Source organism: Diabrotica virgifera, chromosome 5 (assembly GCF_917563875.1).
Source record: "Diabrotica virgifera virgifera chromosome 5, PGI_DIABVI_V3a".
NCBI classification, from domain to species: domain Eukaryota; kingdom Metazoa; phylum Arthropoda; class Insecta; order Coleoptera; family Chrysomelidae; genus Diabrotica; species Diabrotica virgifera.
The window spans coordinates 69759155-69775025 of NC_065447.1; the positions used below are offsets into that span (position 1 = coordinate 69759155).

General features: G+C 34.2%; 2 long non-coding RNA genes across 2 annotated transcripts; both read right to left on the reverse strand.

Moving 5' to 3' along the window:
- Nucleotides 1-2934: 2934 nt before the first annotated feature.
- On the reverse strand, nucleotides 2935-7109 carry LOC126884231 (uncharacterized). Its single transcript, XR_007697882.1, has 2 exons — nucleotides 4704-7109; nucleotides 2935-4081 (listed from the first exon to the last, which is right to left on the reverse strand). It is a non-coding gene; the product is annotated as an uncharacterized LOC126884231 (long non-coding RNA).
- Nucleotides 7110-13954: 6845 nt separating this feature from the next.
- On the reverse strand, nucleotides 13955-15460 carry LOC126884232 (uncharacterized). Its single transcript, XR_007697883.1, has 2 exons — nucleotides 15281-15460; nucleotides 13955-14657 (listed from the first exon to the last, which is right to left on the reverse strand). It is a non-coding gene; the product is annotated as an uncharacterized LOC126884232 (long non-coding RNA).
- Nucleotides 15461-15871: the final 411 nt, after the last annotated feature.

The window sequence follows — 15871 nt, forward strand, 5'->3', positions numbered from 1 at the left end:
TTTAAAGGGATCGAATAACGGGATGTTTGCTCGTAAATAGATGTTTAAACAGCTATATCTCGCTAACTGTTCACTGAAATGAAAATCTATGCATAAGAAAATTTTAGGTATTAAGAAAGCTACAATTTATTAGTCTATCATTTTTTTCGTATCTCCAGTATTTTCGGAGATATTTTGAAGAAAATGATAAAAAATGCAAAATTGCAAAAAATCAATTCTTCTTTAAACTCCAATTTTTCTAAAATTATTCCTTTTAAATAGGTCAAACTTCTTGCGTGTATTGATAATATAAATATAAAAGGAATTACAGAAAGGCGAAGACCAATTTTTAGTTACAAGGGTAGTTAGGGGGTTGTTTTCACTGTTTTTTTCGTAGAGAAAAACAGGTACCGAATTTTTTTGATCATAAGTTGCTCAATTTTTATGCTAGAAGCTTTTTATTATTTTTTTTGAAAGATCTTATTGTATGCTTGAAAAATATTATGCAAGTTTTCCTGGAAAAATGCAAAGTTTTCCCGTTATTTGGCTTTGATTATTTCAAATTATGCAATTGACGAAAAAAGCTAACTTTTAACATGCCGTATCTCGGTTTGTATTGGTCGCAAAAATATTACAGAAAAACAGTTTTGTTTGTGTTTCTAAAAGAAACAATTTTGATATCTACAGTTTTTTTGATTAAATGCATATTGTTCGAGTTATTCTCAAAAAACCCTCTAAAAAAGTCAATTTTTCCGTCGAAAAACTGTTACTTTCAACCACGAATAACTCGAAAAATATTAGTTTTACGAAGAAAATGTAAAAAAATATTTTTTCTTATAATTACTTTTAACATTGATTTACATGGTTAACCCGCGAGTAGTCGCGCGGTGAGATAGAATCTCAATTTTTAACCTTTTTCGCGATAACTTGATGAAAAATTTTGCAATTTTGAAAAAATTTCGTAAGTGCCTCGAGGAAGGGTGTAGTAATGCGTAGGAATTTCATCCTTTTTCGTAATACAGTAAAACCTGTCAGTAACGGCCACTAAAAATGAAAGAACTATTGGCCGATATAGAAAGGTGGTCGCTATTGCCAGTTTTTGTAGTCTACATAATATGTATTATATTATAATTGGTTTGGGAAATTTTTAAACTGGCCGTTAGGACAGGTGGCCGATGTTGGAAGGTGGCCGTTAACACAGGTTTTTTTAATAAAATTGTTAGAAATATATATTTTCAATATAAAAAGTAGATAAAAATAGTACAAAATAAAAATTTGTTTTAAATTCGTATTTTGAGATATAATCTCACACGCGACTATCGACATTACAGAAGTGAGCGCGACTACTCCCGGGTTAAAATGTAATAAAAAATTCCCACCCACGAGATGGGGTGGCAACTACCCCCAAGGTTTTAGCGTACAGCAGCATGATATAGAAAATGATCCTTGGACTATTTCCTACCTTCTGTGAAAATTCCAAGAAAATCCATGCTGGATGAAAAAATTGCGAGCCATAATGCTTCATTTCCTCGACTATAATACTCATGTTGTGACTGGCTGAATGAAAGTCCATGCCATAAAAAAAATTTAAACAAAATTAAAAAAAAAACTTCATTTTTTGTTAAATGTCATTTTTGACATTTTTGACCTGGAGTAATATTCCCCCCCTTGGTCATCCGTGTAACAAAAAAAGGTTGTTCATCGGAACGTTAAACAGAAATAAATTCAAAACCGAAACTAAAGATTCACACTCAACTTTTTAATACGCTTCGATTGGTGTGTTACATGTAATATTTCTGCGACTATAACGGCACTCCTGGTTAGAACTACTTAACCGGAAATGATATAAAAACCAAAATTTTACATTTGTTCTCACCTTGCTAAGGCACCTCGAATGATATATCGCTTATACTATTTCAGTGACTTTAAAACAGTACTTACGGTTGCAACTCTAAAACCGGAACTCCGATGTCAAATTTTTCATCTTTAATACCATCTTCCGGTTACAAGCTTTCATTCGACACCTCATTTGTCATTGTATCTGTATTAATAACGGAGGAGAAAGACAGACGCACAGACAGTCATGAAACCGGAAGTATATATTTGTTCTCTTCTTGCGAAGTCGCGTCAAATAATATATCACTTGTACTATTCCGTTGACTTTAAAACAGTGCCTCTGGTCGCATTTATAAAACCGGAAGTCCTAGGTCAAGATTCTCACATTTATACCATCCTTGGATTCTAAGCTTTCTTTCGACATCTTAATTTGTCATTCTGTCTGGTATAGTGGAGGACTTATAGTCGCGGTCGGACGGACAGACTGACAGACAGCCTAGGTCAAATTTCTCACCTTTATTACCAACTTTGGATTATAAGCTTTCATTTTGTAACAAGAAAGAAGAAGAAGAAGATTTTCTGTTGGAGTGAATGCACAGAGAGTGATAAACTCCAAACAGACGTAGGAAAAAGAAGACCTACTTAATGTAGCCAAAGGAACAAAAATGGATGGCTTCTACGTTGAAGAAGCCGAAGTAACTAGAATACTACTTTGCAGTAGTACTAGTATGGAACTATGCAAATGAAAACAGTATACTTGATAGAGAAAGGGGATGAAAAAATTATGAATAGATAAATGTAACTTGAATGGCTAGCTAAATATGCAAGAGAATGGCCACTTGACACTCAAGGAAGGATTCTGCCAATTTGCACGCCTATTTTTGACCAGACAATAAATTAAAGGAAATGATACTGATGGCTAGAAAAGAAGATATTAAGATAATGTTCAGAAGATAGATAGAGTAAATATAATAATATAATGAAAATAGAATAAATTTTTGGGCGCCAGAAGAAGGCTAACTAGGTTAACACTCTTCCAGGTATTCTACGCTGCTATAGAGTATATTAAATTTGTAGTACAAGTATATTAAATGTATAAATTTAAAGAATTAAAAAAAATTCACAATAAATGTATATATTTATTAAATATAACTACTAGATATTCACAATCTCTGAGTTAAAACAAGTGACTAGTATGTGACTCTAAAATGACAAGAAATGGTAGATACTAGTGAAAGTCATTTACAGATTTATACAATTAAATAATGTAACCATAATGTGAATGAGGTTAGAAAATTTTACAAATGAGTACCTCTAATATAGGAAGTACCAACTACACCTAGATTAGTATGAACCCTTCACCAAATAACACTTGTACGATTGTAATACGTACACCCTAATTGAATACTACCTGATATTAGAACAATGAAAATACCTAATGTATATAATATATATTATACAACTCTCAATGAGTTGACGGGTAACAAGTCCCTAAATGAACCAACTTAGTACTGGATACAAAGATCCTTTTCTGACTAGTGGTTCTAAATACTAACAGCAAGTAAAACTAGTACCTTCCTGAGGGGATGGGTACTAGGGATTTATTCGAATTTAATATAAAAAGTTTAATAGCGAAAGTTAAATAATATTTACCAAAAAATTTAATAAAAATTGAAAATTATGAAGCAAGTTAAATGATTTTAAATTTAGGTGAATTGAACTAATATTATTTTTAAATTAAATGAGGAAACAAGTCTAAAATTAATACAAACCAAGTGAAAAGAACATGTAGGTGGAGAATATTCGAGCTCGAAACTTCTACCAGGAATTATATAAATTTGGGGAACACTACTAACTGTAAGGTATGGCTGTTATATCTAAAATGTACTTAAATTTGTGGAGAAAGAAAAACATATATGTGTAATTAAATTATGAAAGTATGAAATGTCCTGAATATTACTAGAAAAAAAAATATGTCTTTAACTGGTATGAACAAATGTCCCCCAAAACAAACCCCTTTTCACATGTTCCAACAACGATCCTTGGTGTCTGGTACCAAATCCGTGGAACGAAGTTATCACCGAAGTGGTGCAACTGCCCAATAGCTAATGAAACTACCCTCGGAGGGTGCAGGATGATGAATCAATACAAAAACAAATGGGAGACGGTATCCTTTGGCTTGTTCCCTGATTGATCGAACGTTGGAAGTGTCTGCTCTCGGTGTTAGAGAGGGTTTACCATCAGTAATGAGATTTCTCCAGAATGGCTAAAAACAAAAATATTCCCAGTTTATTTCTAATAAAACAGGTTTGAAAGAGCAGTAAGAAGACAAGTTAACGAGGAGGTTTTTAGAAGACTCCAAAAAACCGACCTTTCATTGACCCAAAAAACCTATCTAGCTTGACATTTTAACCATGGGTTGTGATAAGACTTTTAACAAATATGGCCTTGATTCGAATAGACAAGGAGAATTACAATTTACATGTAGAATGTCTTTTTTTTTTATCTTAACAAATAATATATTTGGTTTTTTTCAAAGGAAGTTGTACATGTTTTGTATAAAGAAATAGGTACTGTAAAAATATATGAACATACTAGATATGGGAAAAGAATTATGAAGTCTATGAAGTAAAATTTAATAGGTTTCAGGAAGAACTTTTCAAAACAAAGAAATTTTTTTTTTGTCAGAAAAAGTTTCAGAACTGGAAAATTTTGATGAACATAACCACATATTAAGAATATTATTAAAGATCTTTTCTGGATACATTATAGAAACTGCAATATTCTACATAAAACCAATCGATGACTTGATTTAAATTAAATCTATAATGAGAACTATAATTGCCAAAATTATGATACCATCTTAAAAACTATTATAAAAAACATACCGGCGTGAGATCCGTTTTCTTACAGTTCCATTATTCCGTCACTTTAATTCACCCAAAAAAACAAATATAACTTGCAATAGCAATAATTGAACTATGCAACAGGAAATAACTTATTTAATTTACAAAGAAATTCACGCCGCCATCTGCACTCACATGACACTCCCAAGTCCATGGCCTCCCTTCACCGTTCCGACCTCGTGACAGCTGGCGACAGGCGTCAGTACCAACCTCACGAAATATCAATGTGGCCACGATACACCCAGTATGACGTCGCTAAGGGAATTTTGTGCGAACGGGTTTTTAATATTATAAGAAAATAATTTTAACAATAATCCAATAAGGTGTTCCCATTAATAATTAATTAGATAAGTGACGGAACGTCACATTCTCCTCCTACTGGGAGAAAAAAAAAATTTAATCAAATTTTTTTTTTTTTTTATATCTCTAAATATTAAACTAAAGTAGTAGTAGTGTATTATTTCTCGTCGATTCGCAAGATTACAAATAACTACAAACCATGCCTCAGGAGAAAGCAGGATGGTCACTGCAGCAGATATCATTAACCGCCACAGATGACTCGAAGTGATATTAAGATATCCTCGGCATTTTGTCTAAAAGCCAAAGATAAACTAAATAATTTACTAAAGTTCATAATGACAAATAAATGTCGAATGGGCCCTAAATCCAAAATTGAACTATCCAGGGACATCAGCTTTATAAAGTGTATATCCAAGGACGAACAACCAGGCAAAGGTGTGAGCCTATTCGTACAATAACGCAAGTAAATATACTAAAGTAAGACCAAAGAAATCAATAACTAAAATAAGTGAAGAATCGAACACTTAATCCAAAACTGAACTAACAATGGACACCAGATTCGTACTAGCATATCCAGAGAAGGACAATCAGGAAGATTTATGGAACGATTCTCACCAATATCAAATAATACAAATAATAAACATACCAAAGGTATCCAAACTCATTAACCAAAATAAATGTGGAACCGGGCACTCAAAGACATCCAAAGTCGGACTATCAGTGGACACCAGATTCATAAAAGCATATCCAAAGAAGAACGACCAGGAAGATTTATTGACCAATTCACACCAATACTAAATCATAGAAATAAATTAGGTCTACGTACACCCACATCCGGTAACACGAACCTATCCAACCGAATAAACAAAATAAGTGAAGAATCGGACACTTAATCCAAAATCGGACTATCAATGGACACCAGATTTATAAGAGCATATCCAAAGAAGAACGATCAGAAAGATTTTTGGACCAATTCTCACTAATACTAAATGAACTAAAATTGGTTCATGCTGGTATTCACACTAATTATGGCATCTTGCTACAACAGGGGTATTAGAATAACCAAACATAGGTAAAGAACCAATTGTAATAATAAAATCTAAATAGAGAACTTACAAGTTCTATGACACCATGATACATGATAGAAAGAAAAAAAAATATGTTGAGAACGTGCAACCAATTTTAAATAAAACTGTAGATTCATGGGTTCCCGCATACATAGAATTATCCAGGAAATATTCCTGAATCTAAACAACAACTGATGCCTAAGGAAAGAAGTGGGAAGATACTAAAAAAATTAATCATTTGTCTAAACACCCCAAACACCAAATTAACGAACTACTGTGTATAGGGATAGTCAACAACAAAACATACTATGAAGTACGAGACATAATATAAACTAAATACTTCCCTATCAAATGGTAAACATGTAACTGGAATAATTAGACTAATTACACAAGGAGGTGATGACGAATAGACGTCTGCGTACTCTGCCATGAAGACATAGGTTACGAAATCGGATAGCAGTGATCAGTTGCTGAATTTCGAACCCACGTATTCACTATCTAGAATTAACAGAGTATTGGCAGACTAGTTCAGAAGAAGAAATCCATACACACATCAAAATTCCAAACTAATTCCAGAATCATATTGTCTAGGGCATAAAGATATAAATTATTACAAAGTATTCAAGAGATCCGTGACAAATATCAATACAGTAACCAATATCAAATTAAGACCCACAACATCTTTCCTATATGGCAAATCCAATAAGAAGATAATAAAGGATATATTTAAAAGATAGTATGTAATCAAATATCAAAAATAAAACACACAACCTGAGATAAGTAGTGTATAATATCGTTAGTTCCATAGTTCCATAATAAATATCAATATTAAACCAACTTACTTGTATGAGCCTACATATTCAAATATAAATCTATAATAATCAACACCCTTCTATAATAAGGTGTGAGGTGTACACACTAAAAATACAAGTGAAGTTCTTATTAAATAGATAATCCTACCGACAGGATTAGTTGCTAAATGTTGACTCATGGTAATTAAAGGGCACCATTAATAATACAAAAAAAATAATAAGCTCACACATAAGAGTATTACATAAATTATTAACCTAATGATTCCTAAATTGGAAGTCAGCTAACAACAATGCCAAAAGATAAAATTGCTATGTACCTGCCCTATATGGTGAATACAACATTAGACTATAATATCAAATAATAATAAGGATTGAGCTAAAGACAAATAGAGGAAGAGGTTAGCTCTAACAACCCTATAAAGTTAATCTTCTTCCGAAGATGACGAATCAACCTCATCCCTGGTGTTATCAGGCAGTAAATCCTTTATGTGAAATTGTCCAATTCGTTTGTTAGTCGAATTGTCCTTCAATTCATACACTAAAGGGGATATTACCTTCACAACCGTACAGGGAATATATTTCTGGCAAAATTTTGCCGAAATAGCATCACCCTTATTAGACTTTACAAAGTTTCGCTTCAACACTCTATCTCCAACGAAGAATCGCAGATCTCTTTTCCTCAAATTATACTGCTGCTGGTTCCTTAAATAGGAAGTTTTTAACTTCTTCCTAATGTCAGAAAAAATTTGAGGTAGAGTCTGGAGATCATCTAAGCGATGAAGGTTATCGGATATCTGAGGGAGATTTGTGGAAGTGTCTGAAATTGCACCAAAATAGTCACCAGATAAAGCAACATTTCTACCAAAATTGAGATATGCCGGAGAACATTGGGTCACCTCATGGACAGATGTCCTTATGGCTTGAGCTATGGAATGGATATATTGATCCCAAGCTCTGTGATCTGGGAATGTATAGGACCTAAGGGCTGTGACGATACTGCGATTCACTCTCTCAGTATGATTGGCTTGAGGATGGTAGGCAGCATTATAAAAGGTCTTCTGAACCTTATATTTAGCTAAAAGATCTTTAAAGGCCTTTGATACAAACTGAGGACCGTTGTCACATGACACAATTTGGGGAACACCATACACCAAAAAGACTTGTTCCTCCAAATATTTCAAAATTGCTGGAGTTGTGGCCTGACGAAGAGGACAAACTAAAGGAAATTTGGTGAAATAATCCACAACTACCAAGCAATAGGTATTACCCTTGTAGCTCCGAGGATACGGTCCAATGAGATCCATTGAGATCATCTGCCAAGGAAAATTAATGTTCCTGAAGGACCCCATAAGTCCAGCTTGTGGTAAATTACTTGGTTTACAAGTAGCACAAACCATGCATTTAGAAATGTACTTTTTAATAGACTTCCGCATGCCAGGCCAATAATATAATTCAGCAATACGGTGATAAGTCTTATAAAACCCAAAATGACCAGCTGTAACTTCATCATGAAACATATGCAGAATATTTTCCCTATTTGGTGTAGGTACAACTATTTTCCACTCCGACATATTGGATAAGGACTCTATAGGACTTAAGATGTGTTTGTACAGTATATTGTTCTCTACCTTAAAATCAGGATAATTTTGTGGGTCTTGAGTGACCCTATCAATCATATTGTGATACCACTCATCAGGAGTTAATGTGGACAAATCTAAAACATTAAGATCATGGACACGGGAAAGAGCATCAGCAACCACTACACCGTTGGCCTTTCGATGAACAATTTTATATGAATAGGCAGCCAGTTTGCATATCCATCGGGAAAGTCTCTGAGATGGGTTTTTCATACTATGAAGCCATACCAAGGAACTATGGTCCGTAATTATAGTGAAATTACGACCCTCTAAATAATAACGGAATGCTTCTAACCCATGTATGATAGCTAAGAGTTCTTTCTCCGTGGTGGAATAGTTTTTCTGGGCCTTATTTAATTTCTTACTCGTGTAGGCTATGGGATGTTCAGAGCCATCTTTCAACTGAAACAACACGCCACCAGAAGCAGTATTAGAGCAATCAGTCATCAAATAAAAATGCTCGTTAAAATTAGGTGACATCATAACCGGTGCGCTAGTTAAAGCCTCTTTAACGCGCCTAAAAGCTTCATCGGCCTCAGGAGTCCAAGTAATGGTCTGCCCTTTTTTCCTGTTCTTCAGAAGATCAGTAAGGGGTGACAACAAGGTAGAGTACGAAGGTACAAACCGGCGATAATATCCACACATTCCCAATATCCTACGGACTTGGGTGGTGGTCTTAGGTATAGGGAAATTCTTAATAGCAACTATTTTCTCAGGATCAGTCCTTAGACCCTGATTATCAACAACATAACCCAAAAACTTAAGACTAGGGCGACAAAACTGACACTTATCCAAATTAATCGTTAAATTAGCTTCCTTAAGACGTAAAAACAACTTATCTAAAATTTCCATATGAAGGGAAAAATCAGGGGTGACAACCAAAATATCGTCCAAATAATAGAAAACATAGGGCTCTAACTGTGGACCAATGACTAAATCCATCAGACGACACATTGTCTGGGGAGCAGAAACAAGACCGAAAGGCATGGTGACAAACTGGAACAGTCCTTTACCACTGACAGCAAAAGCAGTATACTTCTTGCTCTCTTCACTCAGTGGGATCTGTAAGAAGGCCTTAGACAAATCAATCGAAGAGATATATTTGGCATTCTGAAGTTTGCTCAAAATCACGTCGATTCGGGGAATTGGATAAGCATCCCTGTTAGTGGTGATACTGTTTAGTTTTCGACCATCAAAGCAGATCCTGAAGGATCCATCCTTCTTCTTTGTTAACCAGAGTGGGGAACAATAGGACGACGTTGAATGTTCTATGATATTTAAAGCAAGCATCGAATCTACTTCTTTTTCTAAATCTGCCTGCCAGGCTTGAGGTATGGGATACTGATATAATCTGAAGGGAGTAGGATTTCCCACCTCAATAGTGTGAGATATTAATGAAGTACGACCTAGTTTATCATTTGAAGAAATAGTAGTAAACTGAGAGATCATATTCTCCAATTGCCTTTGTTCAGCACTAGATAAACTGGAAAAATCATGAATAGCACTAAGAGTAGACAGATTGAATTCAGATATGGAAAAAGAAAAATCAGAACAACTTAAGGTGCTATTAAATGCATTGAAGAAGTCCATACCTAAAATTATAGAATTCTGTACAGAAGGAATAACATAAAATGTAATTTGCCTACATAAGTTTGCCACTGTGATTTCAATTTGGAGTTTGCCTGTAATAGACTGAACTGTACCATCTGCTGTAGATACTTGCAAGGATGAAATGGGCATAATGGGAATATTAGCAATTTTCAATAAATTTAATGAATGTGCCCCTATCAAAGAAATATTAGAGCCACTATCTAATAAAGCTAAACACGGTTGTCCTAAAATTTGTATAGGTAGATACGGCCTATTATCATTTTGTTTCCTAACCAATAGAGAATTAATATCTAAGTCTAAAGTATTTGGTTGGCTACAACCGTTATATGGAACTACTTCACTATCAAAATTATTATTATGCTTAACACTACTAATTAAAGAAGAATTTGTGGATTTGTAATCATGTGAACCCTGCGAATTCAACGTATCCTGACAAAAAGTTAATTTCTGAACTGATTTTGATTTGTGGTGTGTGCTTGTTTCTTGAACGGTACTCTCTTCCCTTTCCGACTGGAAGATGGGTTTGAGTTGCTGGGTGTGCTTGGGCCGACGGTCTCGTTGTCTGATGGAGTTTGATTCCCTGATTGGGAGGTGGACGGAGAAACGCTCAGGGGACGGAACTCCGACATTTCGTTTCCCGAACACTTAGAACAGTTCCTTTTAAGGGTGTTCTCTAGGCCACAACCATGGCAGAAAATACGGGTTTGAGGAATCTTACAATTGTAAAACGGGTGGCCAACCTGACCACAATTCCAGCAGACAACAGAACTAACAACAGAAACATTATGTTCATGACCCTTATTTTGCCAAGAACGTTGCCTAAAGGAAGTTGGCTGAGAAGAAGAATTAGAAGAGGATCTAGATGTGCATGGAGGTTGAGAAGACCAGGATAACGTTTCCTCCAAACGTTTGCACTTTACAGTGAGGTCATCAATGTTCTGAATGTCCATCAGAGCTAATTGTTGATGGTAAAAGGGTAATAGACACTTAAGGATAATTTTAATTTTAGATAAATCTGACAAAGGAGTGTCTAGATGACTACACATACCTAATATAGTATTAATAAACATAGTAACAGATTCCCCAGGTTTCTGCTTATGATTTTTAATTTGATCTAGTAAATCGTCCTGGAATGAGTAAGGAAGAAAATCTGACTTCAACCTTTTAATCAGATCCAACCAACAAGACCCAGAAAATTTTATTAACGATAAAACGAAGAAAACTCGAGTATTTGGGTCACCTGATGAGAGGTCATAAATACGCATTACTTCAAAATATAATGCAAGGAAAAATAGAAGGAAAACGGAATCCAGGCTGTAGAAGAATGTCGTGGATGCGGAATTTGAGAGAGTGGTTTGGCTGCACCACTAATAAACTTTTTAGGTCAGCTGTAAACAAAATCAGGGTAGCCTTGATGATTTCCAATCTCCGATAGGAGTGGCACAAGAAGAAGAAGAACCAGCAAGAAAAACTACCCCTATTATTCATAAACCATGTAAAAGCTGGACCGGTGAACAGTTCAGCAGAAGCAGCAAAAAAATCCTCTTCAGAGACACCTCTAGACACACGAAGACATTCAACCCTTTCTAAAAACGACATTACATCAGTGTGCTGTTTTTCACCAGAAAATGAAATACCCCATTTGTGTACTTGCACAGGTTTGGGGTAGGTGAAGCTAGATACGTTGACGGGAGCATTAGGAGTAGAGGTAGCTACGGGGTTAACTCTAGAATCAAGTTCACCCTCTAGGGTTAATATTCTAAGAGAAACAGACTTCTTAAAAGGTTCCTGTTCTTCAGTAGCACAGTGTAACAAGTGTACACGGCCAGAAATATGGGCTAAACGAGATGTTAATCGCGCGTATTCTGCATCATTTACAGTTCCCCGAAACTTCTCGATTTTTTTAGACAAGCTGTCTAATGTTTCAGAGATTCCTTTCTGTTGTTCCTCAAAAGGAATATGTGCAGCTGAAATTTGGAGAAAACTCCTATTGCCTGCTTCTTGTTTTAAAGCACCCCGCAGAAGATTGCGTTTTCTATCGACTGTTGCCGACTCCTCTGGTACTACGTCCCTAATATTCAACTCATAGTCCAATTCGTCCACCAGAAGATGTTCCACTTTAAAAGCACACATGATGATAACAAAATTATTGACAAACAGTCCAAAGATCAGAAGTATGAAATATAACTAAGTTTGCACGCAGAATATATAAGTAGAGAGAAAAGATTAGCAACACACCAACAAAATCAAAACGGCCAGCAAATATATATTATCAGGTATATAAGCGAATAAATAAATAAGATCAAGTAAATAAATAAATGATCCAGTAAATAAAGTATACTTAAGAAAATCTAGTACCTAAATACTGGAAATAAATTTTTAGTTATATGTAACTTACTACCACTCTAGAAAAAAAATATATATGATCAACGCTTAAGTGTACCTCCAAATATACCACTATTGGATGGAGGAATAAAATATATGTTGTATGTAATATAAGTAATAGCAATATTAAATATAAGTTCCCAATAAAATACAAAATCTAATCTAGAATGTGAGCTGCACAATCATAAACTATAATGAGGTCTCAAAATATGGAAAAAAAATAAATAAATACAGCGTATAAGAATACCTGATAAATATCAGAAAATATTAACGATAAAATAAATAAGTAATAAAATGAGTATAGATATACCAACGGAAATAACAAAGAAACTTCAGATAAAAGAAAAGAAATGACCTAAATGAATACTGTCTTAGACCAAAAATAAGGCACCACGTTGGGAAGCCGATGTAACAAGAAAGAAGAAGAAGAAGATTTTCTGTTGGAGTGAATGCACAGAGAGTGATAAACTCCAAACAGACGTAGGAAAAAGAAGACCTACTTAATGTAGCCAAAGGAACAAAAATGGATGGCTTCTACGTTGAAGAAGCCGAAGTAACTAGAATACTACTTTGCAGTAGTACTAGTATGGAACTATACAAATGAAAACAGTATACTTGATAGAGAAAGGGGATGAAAAAATTATGAATAGATAAATGTAACTTGAATGGCTAGCTAAATATGCAAGAGAATGGCCACTTGACACTCAAGGAAGGATTCTGCCAATTTGCACGCCTATTTTTGACCAGACAATAAATTAAAGGAAATGATACTGATGGCTAGAAAAGAAGATATTAAGATAATGTTCAGAAGATAGATAGAGTAAATATAATAATATAATGAAAATAGAATAAATTTTTGGGCGCCAGAAGAAGGCTAACTAGGTTAACACTCTTCCAGGTATTCTACGCTGCTATAGAGTATATTAAATTTGTAGTACAAGTATATTAAATGTATAAATTTAAAGAATTAAAAAAAATTCACAATAAATGTATATATTTATTAAATATAACTACTAGATATTCACAATCTCTGAGTTAAAACAAGTGACTAGTATGTGACTCTAAAATGACAAGAAATGGTAGATACTAGTGAAAGTCATTTACAGATTTATACAATTAAATAATGTAGCCATAATGTGAATGAGGTTAGAAAATTTTACAAATGAGTACCTCTAATATAGGAAGTACAAACTACACCTAGATTAGTATGAACCCTTCACCAAATAACACTTGTACGATTGTAATACGTACACCCTAATTGAATACTACCTGATATTAGAACAATGAAAATACCTAATGTATATAATATATATTATACAACTCTCAATGAGTTGACGGGTAACAAGTCCCTAAATGAACCAACTTAGTACTGGATACAAAGATCCTTTTCTGACTAGTGTTTCTAAATACTAACAGCAAGTAAAACTAGTACCTTCCTGAGGGGATGGGTACTAGGGATTTATTCGAATTTAATATAAAAAGTTTAATAGCGAAAGTTAAATAATATTTACCAAAAAATCTAATAAAAATTGAAAATTATGAAGCAAGTTAAATGATTTTAAATTTAGGTGAATTGAACTAATATTATTTTTAAATTAAATGAGGAAACAAGTCTAAAATTAATACAAACCAAGTGAAAAGAACATGTAGGTGGAGAATATTCGAGCTCGAAACTTCTACCAGGAATTATATAAATTTGGGGAACACTACTAACTGTAAGGTATGGCTGTTATATCTAAAATGTACTTAAATTTGTGGAGAAAGAAAAACATATATGTGTAATTAAATTATGAAAGTATGAAATGTCCTGAATATTACTAGAAAAAAAAATATGTCTTTAACTGGTATGAACAAATGTCCCCCAAAACAAACCCCTTTTCACATGTTCCAACAACGATCCTTGGTGTCTGGTACCAAATCCGTGGAACGAAGTTATCACCGAAGTGGTGCAACTGCCCAATAGCTAATGAAACTACCCTCGGAGGGTGCAGGATGATGAATCAATACAAAAACAAATGGGAGACGGTATCCTTTGGCTTGTTCCCTGATTGATCGAACGTTGGAAGTGTCTGCTCTCGGTGTTAGAGAGGGTTTACCATCAGTAATGAGATTTCTCCAGAATGGCTAAAAACAAAAATATTCCCAGTTTATTTCTAATAAAACAGGTTTGAAAGAGCAGTAAGAAGACAAGTTAACGAGGAGGTTTTTAGAAGACTCCAAAAAACCGACCTTTCATTGACCCAAAAAACCTATCTAGCTTGACATTTTAACCATGGGTTGTGATAAGACTTTTAACAAATATGGCCTTGATTCGAATAGACAAGGAGAATTACAATTTACATGTAGAATGTCTTTTTTTTTTATCTTAACAAATAATATATTTGGTTTTTTTCAAAGGAAGTTGTACATGTTTTGTATAAAGAAATAGGTACTGTAAAAATATATGAACATACTAGATATGGGAAAAGAATTATGAAGTCTATGAAGTAAAATTTAATAGGTTTCAGGAAGAACTTTTCAAAACAAAGAAATTTTTTTTTTTGTCAGAAAAAGTTTCAGAACTGGAAAATTTTGATGAACATAACCACATATTAAGAATATTATTAAAGATCTTTTCTGGATACATTATAGAAACTGCAATATTCTACATAAAACCAATCGATGACTTGATTTAAATTAAATCTATAATGAGAACTATAATTGCCAAAATTATGATACCATCTTAAAAACTATTATAAAAAACATACCGGCGTGAGATCCGTTTTCTTACAGTTCCATTATTCCGTCACTTTAATTCACCCAAAAAAACAAATATAACTTGCAATAGCAATAATTGAACTATGCAACAGGAAATAACTTATTTAATTTACAAAGAAATTCACGCCGCCATCTGCACTCACATGACACTCCCAAGTCCATGGCCTCCCTTCACCGTTCCGACCTCGTGACAGCTGGCGACAGGCGTCAGTAGGTCAGTACCAACCTCACGAAATATCAATGTGGCCACGATACACCCAGTATGACGTCGCTAAGGGAATTTTGTGCGAACGGGTTTTTAATATTATAAGAAAATAATTTTAACAATAATCCAATAAGGTGTTCCCATTAATAATTAATTAGATAAGTGACGGAACGTCACAATTTGACAACTCATTTGTCATTCTACCTGGTAAAATGACGAAGAAGTTATACTTGCGGTCGGACGGACAGACAGCCTAGGTAAAATTTCTGACCTTTATTACCATCCTTGGATTATAAGCTTTCATTTGACACCTCATATGCCATTCCTCCTGGTAAAATGACGGAGGAATTATATTCTCGGTCAGACGGACAGACAG